Source organism: Macaca fascicularis, chromosome X, assembly GCF_037993035.2.
Source record: "Macaca fascicularis isolate 582-1 chromosome X, T2T-MFA8v1.1".
In the NCBI taxonomy this organism is placed as follows: domain Eukaryota; kingdom Metazoa; phylum Chordata; class Mammalia; order Primates; family Cercopithecidae; genus Macaca; species Macaca fascicularis.
The window spans coordinates 1,399,464-1,423,066 of record NC_088395.1 but is presented as its reverse complement, the minus strand read 5'-3'; the positions used below and the strand labels follow the sequence as shown (position 1 = coordinate 1,423,066).

At 50.1% G+C, this 23,603-nt stretch overlaps 1 protein-coding gene across 2 annotated transcripts in view; it reads left to right on the top strand.

Annotated features, from left to right (window-relative positions):
* LOC102115913 (P2Y receptor family member 8) overlaps nt 1-23,603 on the top strand; it is a 72,324-nt gene that overhangs the window by 24,220 nt on the left and 24,501 nt on the right. The window contains exon 2 of one of the 2 annotated variants that reach the window (XM_065538735.2): nt 14,127-14,307. The exons of the other annotated variant lie outside the window; for it this stretch is intronic. The gene's annotated coding sequence lies outside the window, so the exon portion shown is untranslated. The remainder of the gene's footprint in view (nt 1-14,126; nt 14,308-23,603) is intronic. 2 annotated transcript variants of the gene reach the window in all.

Below are 23,603 nucleotides of genomic sequence, written 5' to 3'. Positions count from 1 at the left end.
CACAGTGAAACCCCGTCTCTACTAAAAAATACAAAAAATCAGCCGGTGTGGTGGCAGGTGCCTGTAGTCCCAGCTACTCGGGAGGCTGAGGCAGGAGAATGGCGTGAACCCGGGAGGCGGAGCTTGCAGTGAACCGAGATTGCGCCACCGCACTCCAGCCTGGGCGACAGAGCGAGACTCCATCTCAAAAAAAAAAAAATGTGGCCAGAAAGTAACAAACATCCAAACGTTCAGGGTCCCTCTGAGTCACCGAGCTCATGGTGATGTCGTGAAGATTCTTCTCCACGTGGCAGACACATCTTTACATCCAAACACCTCTCTCTCCTCTGCCTTCTTTCTTTCCTGGACTCCTGACACCCCCAGCTCAGGGCTGAAAAGAAGGCAATTTCTCAACGGAAGGGAAACAGAGGCGGTCATCTCCCAGAAGATACATCTCCATCTATAGCCTGGTAGGCCATACCAGCTCTCTCTAGGAGACAGTTCTCTCTCTCTGTCTTCTTTTGTCTGCCTAATTAGCCTCCTGGCTCATCTTAGAAGGGAAAGGGCACAGAGGAGCATGGTTTAAGAAGGAAATTAAGGCACGGTGGCTCACACCTGTAATCGCAGCACTTTGGAAGCCTCAAGCAGGTGGGTCATCCAAGGTTAGGAGTTCGAGACCAGCCTGGCCAACATGGTGAAACCCCCGTCTCTGCTAAAAATACAAAAATTAGCTGGACGTAGTGGCGGGCACCTGTAGTCCCACCTAATCAGGAGGCTGAGGCAGGAGAATCACTTGAACCCAGGAGGCGGAGCTTGCAGCGAGCCGAGATTGCACCACTGCACTCCAGCCTGGGTGACAGAGCGAGACTCTGTCTCAAAAAAAAAAAAAAAAAAAAAAAAAAGGAAATTAAGATGCTTTGTTCAATGTAAACAAAGATATTCTTTTGTTACAAGGTTTAGAAATGGGAAATGATTTTTTTAAATGCAGTACTCCAGGAATTTTACACAGAGCTAGAAATGGAAGAATTACTCTATCTGCAAATCCTCCTCTTGGATTTTTTGGGGTTTTTTTGTGTTTTTCTGTTTGTTTGTTTTTGAGACGGAGTCTTTTGCTCTGTCACCCAGGCTGGAGTGCAATGGCGCAATCTCGGCTCACTGCAACCTCTGCCTCCCGGTTTCAAGCGATTCTCCTGCCTCAGCCTCCCGAGTAGCTTGGATTACAGGCACCTGCCACCACACCCGGCTAAGTTTTGTATTTTTAGTAGAGACGGGGTTTCACCATGTTGGCCGGGCTGGTCTTCAACTCCTGACCTCAGGGGATCCTCCCACCTCGGCTTCCTACAAGGCTTTTTGTATCGTCCTAAGCTAGTGGATAATATTCTGAAATTGTTGGCGAGACACCAAGCTTTATCGTCAGTTCTCTGCAGACCTTCATCCAATGCCTTTGTGTGAGGTGGTTGCATTTTTCAGGCCTGTCCTTGCTGGACATGAGGAAACTCATTCAATGGACACTCTCTGTGGTCCTTAAGACACCAAGGCCAACGGAAAGGCCGGTGACGAGGCCCGCTGTGGCTTCCTTCTCGGAAAGATAAAGATCTGCTTTCCACAGTCCCATCCGTTTTTGCGATGGGCAAGCGGCCAGAGTAGTAGCAGGTCACACACAGAAACAGCCCAGCTCTTCTGAGACGCCCTGACTCACGTTTCCAATTCGAGGTTCAGCATGAGATTTTCGGGTTTGTTTTTTGTTTTTTTGAGACGGAGTCTCGCTGTCATCCAGGCTGGAGTGCAGGGTCGCGATCTCGGCTCACTGCAACCTCCGCCTCCCGGGTTCACGCCATTCTCCTGCCTCAGCCTCCAGAGTAGCTGGGACAACAGGCACCTGCCACCACACCGAGCTTATGTTTTGTTATTTTTTTAGTACAGACAGGGTTTCACCGTGTTAGCCAGGCTGGTCTCGATCTCCTGACCTCGTGATCCGCCCGTCTCAGCCTCCCAAAGTGCTGGGATGGCAGGCGTGAGCCAGCTGAAGCACTAAGCCCTCAACAGCCTCCAGCCCAGCGTATGCAGACACGCAGGGATTTTGCACTTGGGGAGGTTTTAGGCTGCTCGTTCAATAGGGATCCGATCGAATAACGAGACACCCAGTCACAGAGGCACTGGGTCGAGGTGTGGACGTGACGGAATCAGGGATTTAGACACGGGACTGTGACATGGGCGGAGCTGTGTCTCCTTTAAATTCATGGATGAGAATCCTAATGCCCAGGACCTTCAAATGCAACTGCCTTTCCACGTAGAGTCTTTGAAGAGGTGTTTGAGGTTCAACGAGTCTATGGGTGGGTCCTGATCCAATAGGACTGGCCTCTTTATGAGAAGGGATTAGGACACAGACACACACAGAGGGATGACCACATGAGGACACAGGGAGAAGACGGCGTCTCCAAGCCCAAGACAGAGGTCTCAGGAGGAACCAGCCCTGCCCACACCTGGATCTCAGACTTCCAGCCTCCAGGACTGTGGGAGAATCAATGTCTGTTGTTGATAACCCCCCAGTCTATGGTATTCTGTGATAGCAGCCTGAGATGGACTAAGACACCTCATAAGAAGAGGAGATGAGGACACAGACACACACAGAGGGACGAGCCTGTGAGGACACAGGGAGAAGACGGCGTCTCCAAGCCCAGGAGAGAGGCCTCAGGAGGAACCAGCCCCGCCCGCAGCTTGATCTCAGACATTCACCCTCCAGGATTGTGGGAGAATCAATGCCTGTTGTTTAAGCTGCCTTGTCTGTGGGACTTTGTTACGGAAGCCCAAGATAACTAACACAGACTGCATAGGTTTCTACACAGCATTAAGATATGACACCTGCCAGGTGCGGTGGCTCACACCTGTAATCCCAGCACTTTGAGAGGCCGAGGCGGGTGGATCACCAGGTCAGGAGTTCGAGACCAACCTGACCTACATAGTAAAACTCCATTTCTATTAAAAATACAAAACATTAGCCGGGCGAGGTGGCGGGCGCCTGTAGTCCCAGCTACTCGGGAGGCTGAGGCGGGAGAATGACATGAACCCGGGAGGCGGAGCTTGCAGTGAGCAGAGATCGCACCACTGCACTCCAGCCTGGGCGACAGAGTGAGACTCTGTCTCAAAAAACAAAACAAAACAAAACAAATGATAGCATTTATTGCAGTTCTCTTCTCTAGTCTTCCGGCTCTCTGAAATGGCAAACTGATCTTCTAATCATAATCCTAATCTTCTGTCTGTCAGAAATAGCAATCAGCTCCCACAAAATACAGAGCAACCACATTGCCCAGTGAGGGACCTCTTCTGTCTATGCCTTCCCTGGCTTCTGTCGTTAGACATGGCCTAGAGATCCTGGCCGGGAGGGGTTCGTTGTGTCCACACTTGCTTTTAGCCGCTGACTTCTCTGGAACAGGTGGATGAGGCAAAGCTGTGAATTCTGATTGTCAGCCCAGCACAACGACGGAAATACAGGTTCAGCTCATCACCCTGCTTCTTCTCCCAGCCTTGTCAAAAAAACTCTGAGATCTGGGCTGGAGACACTGATTTTTTTCCAATCTGATAGATGGTTTTTTTTTTTGTTTTTTTTTTTTTTGAGATGGAGTTTTGCTCTTGTTGCCCAGGCTGGAGTGCAGTGGTGTGATCTCGGCTCACAGCAACCTCCGCCTCCCGGGTTCAAGTGATTCTCCTGCCTCAGCCTCCCGAGTAGCTGGGATGACAGGTGCACACCACAATTCCCAGATAATTTTTTTTTTTTTTTTTGGAGATGGAGTCTTGCTCTGTCTCCCAGGCTGGGGTGCAGTGATGCAATCTCAGCTCATCGCAAGCTCCGCCTCCTGGGTTCACACCATTCTCCGGCCTCAGCCTCCTGAGTAGCTGGGATTACAGGCACCCACCACCACGCCCAGTTAATTGTTTTGTATTTTTAGTAGAGATGGGGTTTCACCGTGTTCGCCAGGATGGTCTTGATCTCTTGACGTCACGATCCGCCCGCCTTGGCCTCCCAAAGTCCTGGGATGACAGTCGTGAGCCACCGCACCCGGCCTCATTTTGTATTTTTAGTAGAGACACGGTTTCATCATCTTGGCCGGGCTAGTCTCAAACTCCTGACCTCAAGTGATCCGCCCGCCTCAGCCTCCCAAAATGCTGGGATGACAGGCGTGAGCCACGGTGCCCAGCTGGATCAGTGTTGACCACAGAAAACATTTCAGCAGAAGAAAGTTTCCAGCACGTGGGATCCTTATGGTACCAGGAAGTGAAACCCATGTTTAAATTTCAACACACGTACTGTTGGGCTGTCATGAGACGGATAGGGTCACCCCTCAAAGGCTTTCAAATCCAGGTCTACATGACAACAGGAGGCAATCGAATTGAAAATAGGACCCTCCAGGAGGGCAAAGAAGGATGTGGAATTCCCGAATCTTTAAAGACAGTTCCTTTAGAGGTTAGTTAAGTGGATGATCGCCTGTATAACACCAACATTAGCAGAGTCTATTCAGTTCCTCCAGAAGAGCGACAAAGCAGTTGTGTTTTTTCTTGTTTGGTTTGTTTTGTTTGAGACGGATGTTTGCTCTTGTCGCCCAGGCTGGAGGGCAGTGGCGCGATCTCGGCTCACTGCAACCTCCGCCTCCCGGGTTCAAGCGATTCTCCTGCCTCAGCCTTCTGAGTAGCTGGGATTACACATATGTGCCACCACGCCCCGTTAATTTTTATATTTTTAGTAGAGACTAGGTTTCACCATGTTGGCCAGGCTGGTCTCGAACTCCTGACCTCAGGGGATCCACCCGCCTCGGCCTCCCAAAGTGCTGGGATGACAGGCGTGAGCCACTGTGCCCAGCTGGCAGATTTTTGTTTGTTTGTCTGTTTTTGAGATAGAGTGTCACTTTGTCACCCAGGCTGGAGTGCGATGGCACAATCTCGTCTCACTGCAACCTCCACCTCCCAGGTTCAAGCGATTCTCCTGCCTCAGCCTCCCGAGTAGTGGGGACTACAGGTGCCGCCACCGCGCCCGGCTAATTTTTGTATTTTTAACAGAGACGGGGGTTTCACCATCTTGGCCAGGCTGGTCTCGAACTCCTGACCTCAGGGGATCCACCCGCCTCGGCCTCCCAAACTGCTGGAATGACAGGCGTGAACCGCTGCGCCCGGCTGGCAGTTGTGTTTTTAAATAACAATGCTCCTGGCACATCACAAAGTGCCTGCATCTTTCACATTTTAAAATGTTGGGTAGCAACGTTAAAATGATTGCAGGGGTGCAGAGACAAAGCCATTTCCGTGAGTCCCCTGAGGCAGACACCAGATAATGCCACAAACTGGGGACTTCAACAACAGGAGTTTTTACTTTCTCACAGTTCCGGGGGCCAGAAGTCTGAGACCAAAATGTCTCAGGGCCGGGCTCTCTCAGGGAGCTCCAGGGGAGGATCCTTCCTGCCTCTCCCAGCTCCTGGGGGCTCCAGGTGTCCCTGGGCTTGTGGCCGCATCACTCCAGTCTCTGCCTCCGTCTCCACGTGGCCTCCTTCTCTGTGTCTGTGTCTCCTCTTCTGTCTCTTACAAGGACACCTGCCATTGCATTTAGGGTCCAGCCTAAATTCAAGACGATTTCAATTTGAATCTCTCACGTAATTGCATCTGGAACCATCCCATTTCCAAGTGAGGTCTCATTCCAGGATCTAGGCATTAGGTGATGGACAGATCTTTCCAGGAGCCTCTGTTCAATCCACTAGTTGTATCTGGTTCCCTCTGGAGGCTCTAGGGGAGGATCCTTCTGCCTCTCCCAGCTCCTGGAGGCTCCAGGCATCCCTGGGCTTGTGGCCGCATCTCTCCAGTTTCTGCCTCTGTCTCCACGTGGCCGCCTCCTCTGTGTCTGTGTCTCCTCCTCTGTCTCTTACAAGGACACCTGTCATTCCATTTAGGGCCCAGCCTAATCCAGGATGATGTCATCTCAAGATACTTAACTCATTACATCTGCAAAATTCGTTATTTCCAAATAACATCTCATTCCAGGTTCTGGGCTCTAGTATACGGACATATCTTTTTAGGATCTGCTCTTCAACCCATTACAATTGGACCCAGTTTCCTCTAGAGGCTCTAGGGGAGGATCCTTCCTGCCTCTCCCAGCTCCTGGGGGCTCCAGGCATCCCTGGGCTTGTGGCCGCATCACTCCAGTCTCTGCCTCCGTCTCCACGTGGCCTCCTCCTCTGTGTCTGTGTCTCCTCCTCTGTCTCTGACAAGGACACCTGTCATTCCATTTAAGGCCTACGCTACTCCAGGAAGATCTCATCTCCAGATCCTTAACTTATTAAATCTGCAAAGTTCTTTATTTCCAAATAATATCCCATTCCAGATTCTGAGCTCGAGGATATGGACATATCTTTCCAGGATCCACTGTTCAACCCATTACAATTGTACCCAGTTTCCTCTGGAGGCTCTAGGGGAGGATCCTTCCTGCCTCTCCCAGTTCCTGGGGGCTCCAGGAGTCCCTGGGCTTGTGGCCGCATCACTCCAGTCTCTGCCTCCATCTCCACGTGGCCTTCTCCTCTGTGTCTGTGTCTCCTCCTCTGTCTCTGATAAGGACACCTGTCATTGTGTTTAAGGCCCAGCCAGATAACACAGGATTATTTTCTCTCAAGATCCACAAGTTAATTAATCTGCAAAGACCTTCTTTTCCAAATGATGCCCCATCCCCAAATAGCAGGGCTCGGGACGTGGAGCTATCTCTGGGGGCCGCCATCCAACGCAACACGGGAGGCCCTCGATTGGGGTTTGCAGGTGGGGAAGGCTCCTGAGAGTAGGGACAGGGGCGGCTCACGTGGCAGCCAGCACCGAGCTCTTCAGCAAGGCGTGTTGCAGGGAGGCAAACAGGGTCCCCAGAGAGTGAGCAGAAAGAGGAACCCGAACCCAGAGCGGGGCCCTGTCCCTGACTGAGTGCCACCAACACTCTGTGTTCGAAGTGGGGGAGAGAAGGGAGGAGGTTTGGCTCCCCTCCAAGAGGACGTGACCAAAACAGAGATAAGCAAATCAATTTTCTTGCTCGTTTATCTTCAGTGATGTGATCCCACTCATCGTAAACCTAGACAGGACTTTATTTCCAAACAGAAAAATGAGGCCGGGCACGGTGGCTCGTGTCTGTCATCCCAGCACTTTGAGAGGCTGAGGCGGGTGGATCACTTGAGGTCAGGAGTTCAAGAGCAGCCTGGCCAACAGGGTAAAATCCTGTGTCTACTAATAATACAAAAATTAGCCAGGTGTAGTGGCACATGCCTGTAGTCCCAGCTATTTGAGAGGCTGAGGCAAGAGAATCGTTTGAACCCAGGAGGCAGGGGTTGCAGCGAGCCAAGATCGTACCATGGCACTCCCACCCAAGTGACAGAGCGAGACTTCGTCTCAAAAAAAAATAATGCTAATAAATAAAAATGAAAACTGGCCGGGTGTGGTGCCTCACGCCTGTCATCCCAGCAGTTTGGGAGGCCGAGGTGGGTGGATCACGAAGTCAGGAGATCGAGACCACCCTGGCCAACATGGTGAAACCCCATCTCCACTGAAAATACAAAAAGTTAGCTGGGTGTGGCGGCACATGCCTGTCATCCCAGGTACTCAGGAGGCTGAGGCAGGAGAATCACTTGAACCCGGGAGGCAGAGGTTGCAGTGAGCCGAGATTGCGCCGTTGAACTGCAGCCTGGGTGACAGAGCGAGACTCCATCTCAAAAAATAACAATAATAATAAATAAAAATGAAAACTAAGACTGGGCAACATAGTGAGACCCCCCCATCTCTCCAAAAGTCAAAGATTAGCCAGCTGTGGTGGCATGCACCTGTAGTCCCAGCTGCTCAGGAGGCTGAGGTGGGAGGATCGGTTCACGCCAGGAGGTTGAGGCTGCCGTGAGCTATAGTGTCACCACTGCACTCCAGCCTGGGCAACAGAGCAAAACCTCGTGTCTCCATAAATAAACACGTCAGAACGAAAATGGAAGTGAAAAGGCATCAGAAAGTCAAACACAGGCCAAAAGTCTGCAAAGCACCATCACAGGGATGCACGGAGAGCTTCCCGGGGGCTGACATTTACGTCCCTTGGGGTCAGACCGAAAAGACTCAGACTGAAGCCTGGACATGGTATCTGAGAAGACGCAGCCACCTCCTTCCAAGACGTAGTTCGGAGGAGGTCCCTGGGACTCTCCGGCCAGCTCCGTGAGCTTTGGAAGTTGGGCGTAGAGACAGTCTCAGGAAGGAAGAGGCTGGATAGGAGCCCCGTGGTAAAGCTAAAAGGTCAGGCTTAAAAATCCCCCCGTCTCCCAGGACAGAACCGAGAGAGTCAGGTCACCCTGGGCCAGATAGGCGGCCCCATGGGTGCTGCTGAGGGCTCTCCTGGTTTTAGCACCCAAAATCCTGCATCCACAGAAGCCCGTTGGTCGTCACAAACAGGGCCGGGGGTGGTGGCAGCTCAGAGCAACGGGCCTCTGTCGACTTCTGAAGAATTAACATGGCCGGGCGCGGGGCCTCAAGCCTGTCATCCCAGCGCTTTGGGAGGGCACGGTGGGCGTATCACCTGAGGTCAGGAGTTTGAGACCAGCCTGGCCAACATAGTGCAACCCCATCTCTACTAAAAATACAAAAATTAACCGGGCATGATGGCCCGCACCTGTAATCCCAGCTACTCGGGAGGCTGAGGCAGGAGAATCGCCTGAACCTGAGAAGCGGAGGTTGCAGCGAGCCGAGATCGTGCCACTGCACTCCAGCCTGGGCAACAAGAGCGAGACTCCATCTCAGGAAACAACAGAGGGCTGGGCGCAGTGGCTCACACCTGTAATCCCAGCACTTTGGGGAGGCCGAGGAGGGCAGATCACGAGATCAGGAGTTTGAGACCAGCCTGGGCAACATAGTGAAACCCCATCTCTACTAAAAACACAAAAATTAGCCAGACGTGGTGGTGCGTGCCTGTCATCCCAGCTACTCGGGAGGCTGAGGCAGGAGAATTGCTTGAACACGGGAGGTTGCGGTGAACCAAGATCGTGCCATTGCACTGCAGCCTGGGCGACAAGAGGAAAACTCCGTCGGAAAAAACAAAAACGGGGTTGGCTGTTGTGCATCTGGTGGGTGTTGGGAGGTCACCTCTGGGGGCTATCACCAAGACGGGCTGACCCTCCTTCATAGTTTTCTAACACTGTGGGTGCTGTTCAAAGTTCAGCAGCACCTTGAGTCTCCAGGTCAAAGCAGGAATCAGGTTGGAAGGAGCAGTCGGTCTTTATTTTTATCCTTCGTGCTATCTGTGTCTGCTGTGGCTGGCATCCGGCAGGGTTGCTGCCTATCCATCTCTGCTTCTTACCTCCTCGGCCCCGCTGCCTGGGTTCAGCTGCCGCCAAACCAAATACTCACAGCTTCCTGGACGGCCAGGACCCCCTAAGCTGCCTGTCTGACGCCCACAGGCCTCCAAGCCCGCCCCAACACGCCCCTCGCCGTCCCACTTCCCCCAAACCAACCATCTGTCACCAGCCTGTGTGCTACCTCACTCCACACCTCAGCAAGTCCGGTACCTTCTTGGAGATGCCAGCCACTATGACAAACAGAAAGAGCCATATTTCCTTGTCAGCATACTATTTATTTATTTATTTATTTAGAAACAGGGTTTACTCTTGTCCCCCAGGCTGAGGTGCGGTGGTGCGATCTCGGCTCACTGCAACCTCCCTCTCCCGGGTTCAAGCGATTCTCCTGCCTCAGCCTCCTGAGGAGCTGGGATGACAGGCACCTGCCACCACGCCTGGCTAATTTTTGTGTTTTAAGTAGAGACGGGGTTTCACCATATTAATCAGACTGGTCTTGAACTCCTGACCTCAAGTGATCCACCCACCTCAGCCTCCCAAAGTGCTGGAATTTCAACTGTGAGCCACTCACTGCGCTGGGCCTGATGTTTGCGTTTCTGTCCATGCTGGTTGGCTAGTGGAGTGACTGAGTTCCTAAAACACTAATATTAAAAATACTCGGCCAGGTGCAGTGGCTCACGCCTGTAATCTCAGCACTTTGGGAGGCCGAGGCGGGCGGATCACGACGTTAAGAGATCAAGACCATCCTGGCCAACATGGTGAAACCCCGTCTCTACTAAAAATACAAAAAGTAGCTGGGCGTGGCGGCAGGCGCCTGTAGTCCCAGCTACGTGGGAGGCTGAGGCAGAATTACTTGAACCAGGGAGGCGGAGGTTGCAGTGAGCCAAGGTTGTGCCACTGCACTCCAGCCTGGGTGACAGAGCGAGACTCCATCTCAAAAGGAAAGAAAGAAGGAAAGAAAGAAAGAAAGAAAGAAAGAAAGAAAGAAAGAAAGAAAGAAAGAAAGAAAGAAAGAAAGAAAGAAAGAAAGAAAGAAAGAAAGAAAGAAAGGAGGGAGGGAAGGAGGGAAAGAGAGAGAGAGGAAGGAAGGAAGGAAGGAAGGAAGGAAGGAAGGAAGGAAACAAAGGAAGGAAGGAAGGAAGGAGAGAAAGAAAGAAACAAAGAAAGAAAGAAGGAAGGAAAGAAGGAAGGAAGGATGGAAGGAAGGAGAGAAAGAAAGAAAGAGAAAGAAAGAAAAAGAAAGAAGGAAGGAAAGAAGGAAGAAGAGAAAGAAAGACAGAGAAAGAAAGAAAAAGGAAGAAGGAAGGAAGGAAGGAAAGGAAGGAAGGAAAGAAAGGAAGGAAGGAAGGAGAGAAAGAAAGAAAGAAAGAAGGAAGGAAAGAAGGAAGGAAGAAGAGAAAGAAAGAAAGAGAAAGAAAGAAAAAGGAAGAAGGAAGGAAGGAAGGAAAGGAAGGAAGGAAAGAAAGGAAGGAAGGAGAGAAAGAGAAAGAAAGACGAGAAAGAAAGAAAGAGAGAAAGAAAGAGAAATGAAGGAAGGAAAGAAAGGAAGGAAGGAGAGGCAAAGAAAGAAAGAAAGAAAGAGAAAGAAAGGGAAAGAAGGAAGGAAGGAAGGAAGGAAGGAAGGAAGGAAGGAAGGAGAGACAGAAAGAAAGAAAGAAAGAGAGAGAGAGAGAGAAAGAAAGAAAGAGAAAGAAAGGGAAAGAAGGAAGGAAGGAAGGAAGGAAAGAAGGAAGGAAGGGAGGAAGGAAGGGAGGAAGGAAGGAAGGAAGGGAGGGAGGGAGGGAGGAAGGAAGGGAGGAAGGAAGGAAGGGAGGAAGGAAGGAAGGAAGGAAGGAAGGAAGGAAGGAAGGGAGAGTGGGAGGAAGGAAGGAAGGGAGGAAGGAAGGAAGGAAGGAAGGAAGGAAGGAAGGAAGGAAGGGAGGGAGGGAGGGAGGGAGGGAGGGAGGGAGGAAGGAAGGAAGGAAGGAAGGAAGGAAGGAAGGAAGGAAGGAAGGAAGGAAGGAAGGAAGGAGAGTCACGGGAAGCGGTGTTGAACATGACCCCATGTCCTAGTTATCTGCGAATGACTGGTCCGTCTGAAGTGGTGGCTGCCTGAATGCTTTAAGGGGACACCAGTCTCCTTCCCAGCCTGTTCCCTCCGGGAAAAGAGCAGAGGACAGAGGCCCCCAGAAGTAGATTTGGGAACAGCAGACAAGTTGCTTCCTGTGAACCGAGCAGCGACAGAGAAACCGTGTGTAAGGGCAGAGGGCGGAATCCCAGGGAGCCGCACCCGGGAGGGCTGTGGCTGTGGCTGTGGCTGTGGCTGTGGCTGTGGCTGTGGCTGTGTGTGCCTTCTCGGGTGGCTCCCCAACCCCAAGGCGGGGCACCACGGTTAACAACCATTTCCCACCCTGTAACGCACTGTCTCTACCGAGAAGCCAGGCCGGGGAGCGTGACTCCCGACGGCGATGGCCTCGAGACGGTCTTCGGAATTCGACAGCAGGCACAAGCCAGTGGCACCCACGTTCCCTTCCTTTCGGCCCAGGTTTCTGCAGCTTCCCCGACGTTCGCCTTCTCCCACCTGCTTCAGAGTGAAGGGGCAGTCAGTTCGACCACCATAATAAAACACGGCAGACTGGGTGGTTAGAAACAACAGACATTGATTCTCCCACAGTCCTGGAGGCTGGACGTCTGAGATCCAGGTGTGGGCAGGGCTGGTTCCTCCTGAGGCCTCTCTCCTGGGCTTGGAGACACCGTCTTCTCCCTGTGTCCTCACGGGGTCGTCCCTCTGTGTGTGTCTGTGTCCTCATCTCCTCCTCTTATGGGATGTCTTAGTCCATCTCAGGCTGCTATCACAGAATACCATAGACTGGGCGGCTTATAAACAACAGACATTGATTCTCCCACAGTCCTGGAGGCTGGAAGTCTGAGATCCAGGTGTGGGCAGGGCTGGTTCCTCCTGAGGCCTCTCTCCTGGGCTTGGAGACGCCGTCTTCTCCCTGTGTCCTCACAGGGTTGCTCCTCTGTGTGTGTCCCTGTCCTCGTCTCCTCTTCTTTTTTTCTTTTTTTTTTTTTGAGACGGAGTCTCGCTCTGTCACCCAGGCTGGAGTGCAGTGGCCGGATCTCAGCTCACTGCAAGCTCCGCCTCCCGGGTTCCCGCCATTCTCCTGCCTCAGCCTCCCGAGTAGCTGGGACTACAGGCGCCCACCACCTCGCCCGGCTAGTTTTTTTGTATTTTTTAGTAGAGACGGGGTTTCACCGTGTTAGCCAGGATGGTCTCGATCTCCTGACTTCGTGATCCGCCCGTCTCGGCCTCCCAAAGTGCTGGGATTACAGGCTTGAGCCACCGTGCCCGGTCTCGTCTCCTCTTCTTATGAGGACACCAGTCCTATTGGATCAGGGCCCACTCCTAGTGACCTCATTTTACCGTCGTCAACTCTACAAAGAAGTAATCTCTAAATACAGCCACATCGTGTGGTCCTAGGGCTTAGGACTTTAACGTGTGAATTTGGGAGGGTACCATTCAGCCTGTAACAGACAGAAACTGCACAAAATATACCCTGAGCTAGCTGTTTGCATTAAGGGCTCTCCCTTTTATTTTTGAGACAGGATCCTGCTCTGTCTGTCACCCAGGCTGGAAGTGCAGTGGTGTGAGTTGTTCGGTTCAGTTCAGTTTAGTCAGTACCGTGTCGTTCAGCTCACGGCAGCCTCAAGCTTCCAAATAAAAACTGTCTTAGCATAATTCAATGAGCACCGCTTTTAAATAGTGAATATACAGACGGGCGTGGTGGCTCACCCCTGTAATCCTAGAACGTTCGGAGGCTGAGGCGGGTGGATCACCTGAGGTCAGGAGTTGGAGACCAGCCTGACCAACATGATGAAACCCTGCCTCTACTAAAAATAAAAAAAATACAAAAAAGAAAAATAGCTGGATGTGGTGGTGTATGCCTGTTATCCCAGCTACTTGGGAAGCCGAGGGAGAATCATCTGAACCTGGGAGGCAGATGTCACAGTGAGCTGAGACGGTACCATTGCATTCCAGCTTGGAAAGCAGAGCGAGACTCAGTCTCAAAAGAAAAAAAAGGCCGGGCGCGGTGGCTCAAGCCTGTAATCCCAGCACTTTGGGAGGCCGAGACGGGCGGATCACGAGGTCAGGAGATCGAGACCATCCTGGCTAACACGGTGAAACCCCATCTCTACTAAAAAATACAAAAAAACTAGCCGGGCGAGGTGGCGGGCGCCTGTAGTCCCAGCTACTCGGGAGGCTGAGGCAGGAGAATGGCGTGAACCCGGGAGGCGGAGCTTGCAGTGAGCCGAGATCGCGCCACTGCACTCCAGCCTGGGCGACAGAGGGAGACTCCGTCTCAAAAAAAAAAAGAAAGAAAAAAAAAATAGCGACTGTGGACATACATATTTTTAAAAATTAGTATTTTCACCTAAAGCATAAAGTCATATCCAATATAGGCAAGAGAAGCTGTCCTTAAATTTAACCCATTTTCGAATCCTACACTAACTCTTCTGAGGCAATGGTCCTGCATACATGGAGGCCAAACTCATTTAAAAAAAAAAGCCGTTTTGAAAAATATCGCATCAGGAGAAAAACACGTAAAATCCCCCTGTGATGGTCTGACCCTGCTCCCTGGGGCCCAGGGCCAAAAAGAGGAACTTTTCCCATCTATTGTCAGTCTGGCCTGTTTCATAACCACCGTGCACCAAGTTCAGTCTGCAGATGACAGATCGCGGCTGAGAGCAGCTCGCTGGGTCTCTGGAGGCTGCTCGTGTCTGTCTCAGGGTGTGGTGCAGGCACAACCAGTGGGATTTTTTTTTTCCCAGCAGAGCAGAGAGCTGGCCCTGCACTCCTGCCCCTGTGCAAGCACACTGCCATAGGGCAGCCACCTCTGGACCAGGAGGAGGAGCGTCCCCAAGGACCCCCTGCCCAGCTTGACGGCTGCTCGGACAAACACCACAAGACCAGCCTCACCCGGGACGGACGTCTGCCCTCCCTGCGGCCGCCGCTGTAAGTCACGGGGACCTGGGGGTGTTCACAGAGGAGAGGCCGCCCTGCAGAAATACCCCAGCAACAGAGCAGATCCGGGCCAGAGATGCGGTTGAATGGCAGAGAGAGCCCTCAGCTCGGCCTGCCTTTGGGGTGTGTGATTTTTTTAACCCGGGCTCACCAGAGTCCTGCAAAATGACACACACCCTCAAGATAGGGGCCACGCACTCTGCACAAGCTCTCGAGGGTCACAGACAGGGCTGAGGTTGGCCTAGAAAAAGATGGAAAAAGTCCACCTTCTTGAAAATGTGCTCTCCCAGAAATCTTCACACCTGTCTTCTGCTTTTATTTTGCTTTTGTTTTGCGGGGAGGAGACGTTGTTCTTGGTTTTCGCAAATAAAAATAGTTGACGTCAATTGAGTGCACAGGATGCAGCAGCCACTTTTGCAAGGTCTTTATCTCTGGGATTTTCTTTCTTTCTTTTCTTTCTTTCTTTCTCTCTCTTTCTCTTTCTCTCTCTCTTTCTTTCCTTCCTTCCTTTCTTTCATTCCTTCCTTTCTTTCCTTCCTTCCTTTCTTTCCTTCCTTCTTTCCTTCCTTCTTTCCTTTCCTTTTCCTTTATCCTTTCTTTCGACGAAGTCTCGCTCTGTCGCCCAGGCTGGAGTACAGTAGCACGGCGATCTCAGCTCACTGCAACCTCCCCCTCCCGGATTCAAGTGATTCTCCTGCCTCAGCCTCCTGAGTAGTTGGGGTGACAGGCACTCGCCACCACGCCCGGCTAATTTTTTGTATTTTAGTAGAGATGGGGTTTCACTATGTTGGCCAGGCTGGTCTCGAACTTCCGACCTCAGGTGATCTGCCCGCCTCTGTCTCCCAAAGTGCCTGGGATGACAGGTGTGAGCCACGTGCACCCAGCCTTGTCTCTGGGATTTTCGAAACTTCGTGAGACAGGTGCTATGACGATCGTCCCTGTTTTACCATTAAGGGAAACTGAGGCGAACATGGAGCCAGCAGGGGGGCTGTGTTCAAGACCTACAACCAGAAAGAGGCAGAGGTGGGCGCTGGGTGCTGCTTGTTAGCCTTGAACCACTGCACTGGGGAATTAGTGATGAACGATGCGTGACTGCCTTTGAAATAACCATGCTTCAGCCCAGGGCAGGTGGCATGGGCTCCGTAGGGACCTTTTGCTGGAACTAGGAGTATTCTGTCCCCCAACTGGGACCTCAGCCTGCCTGCCTCTAGTGCTTGAGGCACAACTGTCTTCTATGGCGAGCGATAGAAACTTGAGTCGAGCTAGCTGAAGGCAAGGTGGAAAGTGTCAAATTGGATAATTAGGATTTCTATGAGGACTTCAGGCATGGCTGGATCCAGGAGCTTAAACGGCCATCAGTCTCTCCTCTTTCTCTTTCTCTCTTCCCACGTTTCAGCCCCACTTTTTTCTGCCTCCCTCAGCTGCAGGGTGTGGAATGACTTCAGGAAGCCCACCTTCTCTATAGGAATGGAAAGAGGGTCTCTGGTAGTCTGGGGTCCCCATCTTTTCAGAACAGAATCAAAAAGGGGACCCTCACTCTCCTGGCACCCACAAGTCACACCTCTTGAAGGGTTCCGACCGGCCACGTCAGAGACAAATGACCACTGCTTGCAATAATTTTTATGAACAGGGTGACGGACCCCCTAACTGGCCAGGCTTGGGCCACACCCCTCTCTTGGGTGATTGACAGGCTTGGGCCACACCCCCATCTTCAGTGATTGACAGGCTTGGGCCACACCCCCCCATCTTCAGTGATTGACAGGCGTGGACCACACTCCCCCATCCTCAGTGATTGACAGGCTTGGACCACACTCCCCCATCTTCAGTGATTGACAGGCTTGGGCCACACCCCCATCTTCAGTGATTGACAGGCGTGGACCACACTCCCCCATCCTCAGTGATTGACAGGCTTAGACCACGCTCCCCCATCCTCAGTGATTGACAGACTTGGACCACACCCTTCTCCTCATTGATTGACAGTCCGAGAGAACCACACAGCCCAGAGCGGGAGTGACCCCGGGGAAAAGGGGTGCTGGGTGCACAGTTTCCATGGATGCAGCGGAGAGGTCAGGGCCAGTGGCGAGCTGGACCAAATGGGTCAGAGGGAGGCGTTGGGGCCAACGTCCACACTGCCCCTACCACCTTCTGTCCATTCCATCACTCATTCACTCTGCATTCGCACAGTGGCATTCATTCATTCACTCCTTTCCTCATTTGCTCCACACATTCCATCACTCATTCACTCTGCATTCTCACAGTGGCATTCATTCATTCACTCATCTCCTCATTTCCTCCACACATTCCATCACTCATTCATTCTGCATTCTTACAGTGGCATTCATTCCTTCATTCATTTCCTCATTTCCTCCACACATTCCATCGCTCATTCACTCTGCATTCTCAGAGTGGCCTTCATTCATTCATTCACTCATCTCCTCATTTCCTCCACACATTCCATCACTCATTCACTCTGCATTCTCACAGTGGCATGCATTCATTCATTCACTCATCTCCTCATTTGCTCCACACATTCCATCACTCATTCACTCTGCATTCTCAGAGTGGCATTCTTTCCTTCATTCATTTCCTCATTTCCTCCACGCATTCCATCACTCATTCACTCTGCATTCTCAGAGTGGCATTCATTCCTTCATTCATTTCCTCATTTCCTCCACACATTCCATCGCTCATTCACTCTGCATTCTCAGAGTGGCCTTCATTCATTCATTCACTCATCTCCTCATTTCCTCCACACATTCCATCACTCATTCACTCTGCATTCTCACAGTGGCCTTCATTCATTCACTCATCTCCTCATTTCCTCCACACATTCCATCACTCATTCACTCTGCATTCTCAGAGTGGCATTCATTCACTCCTTTCCTCATTTGCTCCGCACATTCCATCACTCATTCATTCTGCATTCTCACAGTGGCATGCATTCATTCATTCATTCATCTCCTCATTTCCTCCACACATTCCATCACTCATTCACTCTGCATTCTCACAGTGGCATGCATTCATTCACTCATTTCCTCATTTGCTCCACACATTCCATCACTCATTCATTCTGCATTCTCACAGTGGCATGCATTCATTCATTCATTCATCTCCTCATTTCCTCCACACATTCCATCACTCATTCACTCTGCCTTCTCAGAGTGGCATTCATTCATTCATTCATTCTTTTTCTCATTTCCTCCACACATTCCATCACTCATTCACTCTGCCTTCTCAGAGTGGCATGCATTCATTCACTCATTTCCTCATTTCCTCCACACATTCCATCACTCATTCACTCTGCATTCTCAGAGTGGCATTCATTCACTCTTTTCCTCATTTCCTCCACACATTCCATCACTCATTCACTCTACATTCTCACAGTGGCATTCATTCATTCACTCATTTCCTCATTTCCTCCACACATTCCATCACTCATTCACTCTGCATTCTCACAGTGGCATTCATCATTCACTCATTTCCTCATTTCCTCCACACATTCAATCACTCATTCACTCTGCCTTCTCAGAGTGGCATTCATCATTCACTCATTTCCTCATTTCCTCCACACATTCAATCACTCATTCACTCTGCCTTCTCAGAGTGGCATTCATTCATTCATTCACTCCTTTCCTCATTTGCTCCACACATTCCATCACTCATTCACTCTGCATTCTCACAGTGGCATTCATTCATTCACTCATCTCCTCATTTCCTCCACACATTCCATCACTCATTCATTCTGCATTCTTACAGTGGCATTCATTCCTTCATTCATTTCCTCATTTCCTCCACACATTCCATCGCTCATTCACTCTGCATTCTCAGAGTGGCCTTCATTCATTCATTCACTCATCTCCTCATTTCCTCCACACATTCCATCACTCATTCACTCTGCATTCTCAGAGTGGCATTCTTTCCTTCATTCATTTCCTCATTTCCTCCACGCATTCCATCACTCATTCACTCTGCATTCTCAGAGTGGCATTCATTCCTTCATTCATTTCCTCATTTCCTCCACACATTCCATCACTCATTCACTCTGCATTCTCACAGTGGCCTTCATTCATTCACTCATCTCCTCATTTCCTCCACACATTCCATCACTCATTCACTCTGCATTCTCAGAGTGGCATTCATTCACTCCTTTCCTCATTTGCTCCGCACATTCCATCACTCATTCATTCTGCATTCTCACAGTGGCATGCATTCATTCATTCATTCATCTCCTCATTTCCTCCACACATTCCATCACTCATTCACTCTGCATTCTCACAGTGGCATGCATTCATTCACTCATTTCCTCATTTGCTCCACACATTCCATCACTCATTCATTCTGCATTCTCACAGTGGCATGCATTCATTCATTCATTCATCTCCTCATTTCCTCCACACATTCCATCACTCATTCACTCTGCCTTCTCAGAGTGGCATTCATTCATTCATTCATTCTTTTTCTCATTTCCTCCACACATTCCATCACTCATTCACTCTGCCTTCTCAGAGTGGCATGCATTCATTCACTCATTTCCTCATTTCCTCCACACATTCCATCACTCATTCACTCTGCATTCTCAGAGTGGCATTCATTCACTCTTTTCCTCATTTCCTCCACACATTCCATCACTCATTCACTCTACATTCTCACAGTGGCATTCATTCATTCATTCATCTCCTCATTTGCTCTACACTTGTCAAGAACTAGTGGGCATCACGCATTGACTCTTTCATTCACTCCACTTTTAGGGAGAAAACCTTGCACGTCATTCTTTCATTTATGCATTCACCCATTCGTTTATCAAGCAAGGCCTGTGTGTTACTCATTCGTTCATTCCCTCCACATTTGCAGGAATGAATCTCTGGGTGTCATTCATTCATTCCCTCCACATTTCTGGGGAATCCTTATGTGTCATTCTTTCATTCCCTCCACACTTGCAGGGAATATCTGGGTGTCTTTCATTCATTCTCTCTACATTTGCAGAAGTGAATCCTGGGTGTCATTCATTCATTCCCTCCACATTTGCGGGAATCCCTCGACATCATTCATTCATTCCCACCACATTTGTGGGGAATCCCTGGGTATCATTCATTCATTCTCTCTACATTTTCAGAAGTGAATCCTGGGTGTCATTCATTCATTCCCTCCACATTTGTGAGGAATCCCTGGGTATCATTCATTCATTTTCTCTACATTTTCAGAAGTGAATCCTGGGTGTCATTCATTCATTCCCTCTATATTTGCGGGAGTGAACCCTGATGTCATTCATTCATTCCCTCCACATTTGTGGGAATGAATCTTGGTGTTGTTGATTCATTCTCTCCACATTTGCAGGAGCAAATCTCTGAGTGTTATTCATTCCCTCTCCATTTGTAGGGAATCCTTAGGTGTCATACATTCATTCCCTCCACATTTGTAGGGAATCCCTGGGTATCATTCATTCATTCTCTCTACATTTGTGGAAGTGAATCCTGGGTGTCATTCATTCATTCCCTCCACATTTGTGGGACTGAATTCTGAGTGTCATTCATTCATTCCCTCCACATTTGTGGGGAATCCCTGAGTATCATTCATTCATTCCCTCCACATTTGTGGGAATGAATCTCTGGGTGTCATTCATTCATTCTCTCTACATTTGTGTGGACACCCTGAGTGTTATTCATACATGCACCCATTCATTCCCTCCACAGTCATTGGGAATGTCCTGTGTCTCACACACACACACACACACACACACACACACCCTGCATTGACCAAGACCGCCCTGGGTGCACAGCTCTAAGCTAAGGAAAGCAGACTCAAAGGAGTTTGCAGCAGGTATCTGGTGGGGAAGAGAGGGTCTTCATGGAGGCAGGAGCTGTCACCCATGGGCTGGAATGAAATGCAGATTTCCAAGAGGCTCCGGCAGGTCCATGGTGGGCTGATGCCACAAGAAGGAGGGTTGAAGGTGTCACTCAAGACCGTGCTGGGTGCAGACAGGCATGAGGAGCTGCACGGGGAAGAGGAGCCACAGGAGTTAGGGCAACAGATATCCGTGAGTTGGTCCCACCGCTGTGGAGACACAGCCTGCCACAGAGCCAGGTGGAATAGCATACCAAGGGAGCTGGCATGATCACGTCGTCTGTGCCTGAGAGCGAGCAGGGGAAACACCACCCCAGCGTGTGAGTTGTGGTCAGTTGGTAGCTTTGCATCCACCCCTTCCCAGCAGGGTGGTTTACAGCAGAAACAGGCAGTGAGATTCCTTGGCTCTTTCTGCCTCTCCAATAATAACTGAGGCAGGTTGAGGAGCTCCTGAGGGGCTCAGCTGTTCGGTAATACACTGGGCACCCTGTTGAGACCCACTTTTCTTCTTTTTTTTAATGTTTTATTATGATGATTATTATTTTTTTTTTTTTTGAGACGGAGTTTTGCTCTTCTTGCACAGGCTGGAGAGTGCAATGGCGTGATCTCAGATCACCATAACCTCTGCCTCCCGGGTTCAAGCAATTCTCATGCCTCAGCCTCCCAAGTAGCTGGGATTACAGGCGTGCACCACCACACCCGGCTTATTTTTAGTAGAGACGGGATTTCTCCATGTTGCTCAGGCTGGTCTGGAACTCCCGACCTCAGGCGATCCACACACCTCGACCTCCCAAAGTGCTGGGATTACAGGTGTGAGCCACCGTGCCCGGCCTCCTCTTTTTTTTTTTTTTTTTTAACCTGTATTCTGACTTGTCCCCAACCCCTGTGAAGAGCAGGTGCAAATGCACCTGCCCAGTAGGCCAGGACCATGCTCCAGCCTCAGGGAGGACCAGGATGATACACCTCAGGTGTCTTCTCCTTGAGGAGCTCTCAGTATGCTGTATGGTCCCTGAAATCCCCTCAGGAGGGCAAGGAGGATGAAACAGGCAGCCAGAGACAGGTGCAGAGTTCAGGCTCAGGGGCACACGTGTGTTTCTGCTCAGATGCACGTATTTGGAGATTAATGCAAAGCAGAGTGTGGCATCTTCTATACGCCCAGAAAACCTAGGGCCTGGGTGCCAAGCACCATGCCCTTGTCACTCATGGGTCAGGTTCCTGACACCCTCTGCACCTCAGTGTCCCCATACGTAGTGCAAAGATGATAAGCGCATCTTCCTAGGACGGGGGGCACAAGAAAACATTTGCAGACATTCAATGTGACGTCTGCTCCGGGAACAGGAGATGTCACCCGAGGACTCAAGGACGCTTGGCACTCTCCTTCCCTGTCAACTCCAGGTAGCTAGGAAGGAAGCTGTGTGTGGCCGGGGAAGAGATGGAGGAAATTGAAACAATGCTGGACTTGAGAACCTGGACGCCTTTCACTGTGGCTTCCTGACGGACGCCATGAGGTCACTGGTTAACACAGCAGTGGCCGCCGCTTCCCCTCCACTCACACCCAGCCGAGGTCAGATTGGCCATAGTGGCCACAGGCAGGGAAGGCTTGCACAATGAGCCCCAGACACCCCGGTGAGGACCTGAGGGATGAGGAGGCCAGGCTGGCTACAGCCCCAGTGACCGCTGCGTCCCCCAAAAGCGGAAGCTCGGCCCTGGGGCTGCCCTGCCCTGGGGAAAAAGGGTCACCCTGGCCGTGGCTTGGGCTGTCTGGGAGACCGGAAAACCCAAGCAAAAAAAGGGTGGAGCATTAAGAATGCAGGAACATTCAGGACTCAGGGCGGGCAGGGAGTCAGCCAGGAGGGTGTGGTGGAAGGCCAGCTCAGACACGGGGAGTAAAACAGAAATGTAAGGGATGTGTCCTTCCTGCTTCAAGAGACAATCGTTTCTTATTGAGATTATACTTTACATCACGGAAAACTCACCGTTTTAAAGCGAATAACTGGAGGACATCTAGGACATTCACAGTGCTGGGCAACATCCACGTCTGTCTATTTCCACCACTTTGTCATTCCCCCAAAAGGCAACACCCCTTTAGGGGGAAATTCAATTCCCATTTCCCCATCCCCAGCCCCAGCCATGATCATCTCCTTTCTCTCTATATGGATCTGCGTGTTCTGGGCATTTTATTGCAATGGAATCCTACAGCACGTGGCCTTCTGTGTCTGGCTTCTCTCCCTGAGCGTCATGTCTTCAAAGTTCATCCACAGTGTAGAGAGCCTTGTTCCTTCGGTCAGAGCCTTGTTCCTTTTCATGGCTGTATACTATTCCACTGTGTGGCTGTGGGCTCTTGTTGTGTTTATCTCTCTGTCTGTTGATGGACGCTTGAGCCGTTTCCACCTTTCGGCTGTCCGAAGAGTGCTGCAGGGAACGTTCATACGTAAGTTTGTATCAGTGCAACCATTTTTTGTTGTTGTTTCTGAGACAGAGTTTCACTCTTTTCACCCAGGCTGGAGTGCAATGGCACGATCTCCGCTCACTGCAACCTCCACCTCCTGGGTTCAAGCGATTCTCCTGCCTCAGCCTCCCGAGTAGCTGGGATGACAGGTGCCTGCCACCACGCCCGGCTAGTTTTGTATTTTTAGTAGAGATGGGGTTTCACCGTGTTGGCCAGACTGGTCTGGAACTCCTGGCCTCAGGTGTTCCAGCCGCCTCAGTCTCCCAAAGTGCTGGGATTACAGGTGTGAGCCACCACACCCGGCCTCACCCGTTTTTATATAAGATATTTTGTGATGCTACCCAAAACGACATACAGAAAAAATGTGTTATACATATAATTACATATACATTATATATACACATAATGTGATCTATAAAATATGTCATATATAATTTTATATATGCTATGTTCAATATGTCACATATATGTATAAATTATATATAACATATAAGTAATACTATACAATATATTATAATTATTAAATATGCATACTATATAACATGTTTAATTTATATAATTTGTAAATAAATTATTCTATATAAATATCATACATAAAAACATCTGATCTGTAATATATAATTTATATATTATATTACTTTATAGGATTATGTATATTATTTAAATATTCTTAAATTTATGTATCCATGTAGCCTTAATTACAATATAAAAGAGAAACAAAAGTAAATAAAATGTTAATTAGGTAATATTTAAATTAATGTGTACACATTTGGCCATAATTTACAGGAAGACGTCATTAAGGGGCCAGGTGCAGTGGCTCACACCTGTAATCCTAGCATTTTGGGTGGCCAAGGCAAGGGGATTGCCTGACCTCAGGAGTTTGAGGCCAGCCTGGGCAACAGGGTAAAATGTCAATCTTTACTAAAAGACAAAAATTTAGCTGGGCTTGGTGGCACCCACCTGCGGTTCCAGCTACTCAGGAGGCTGAGGCACGAGA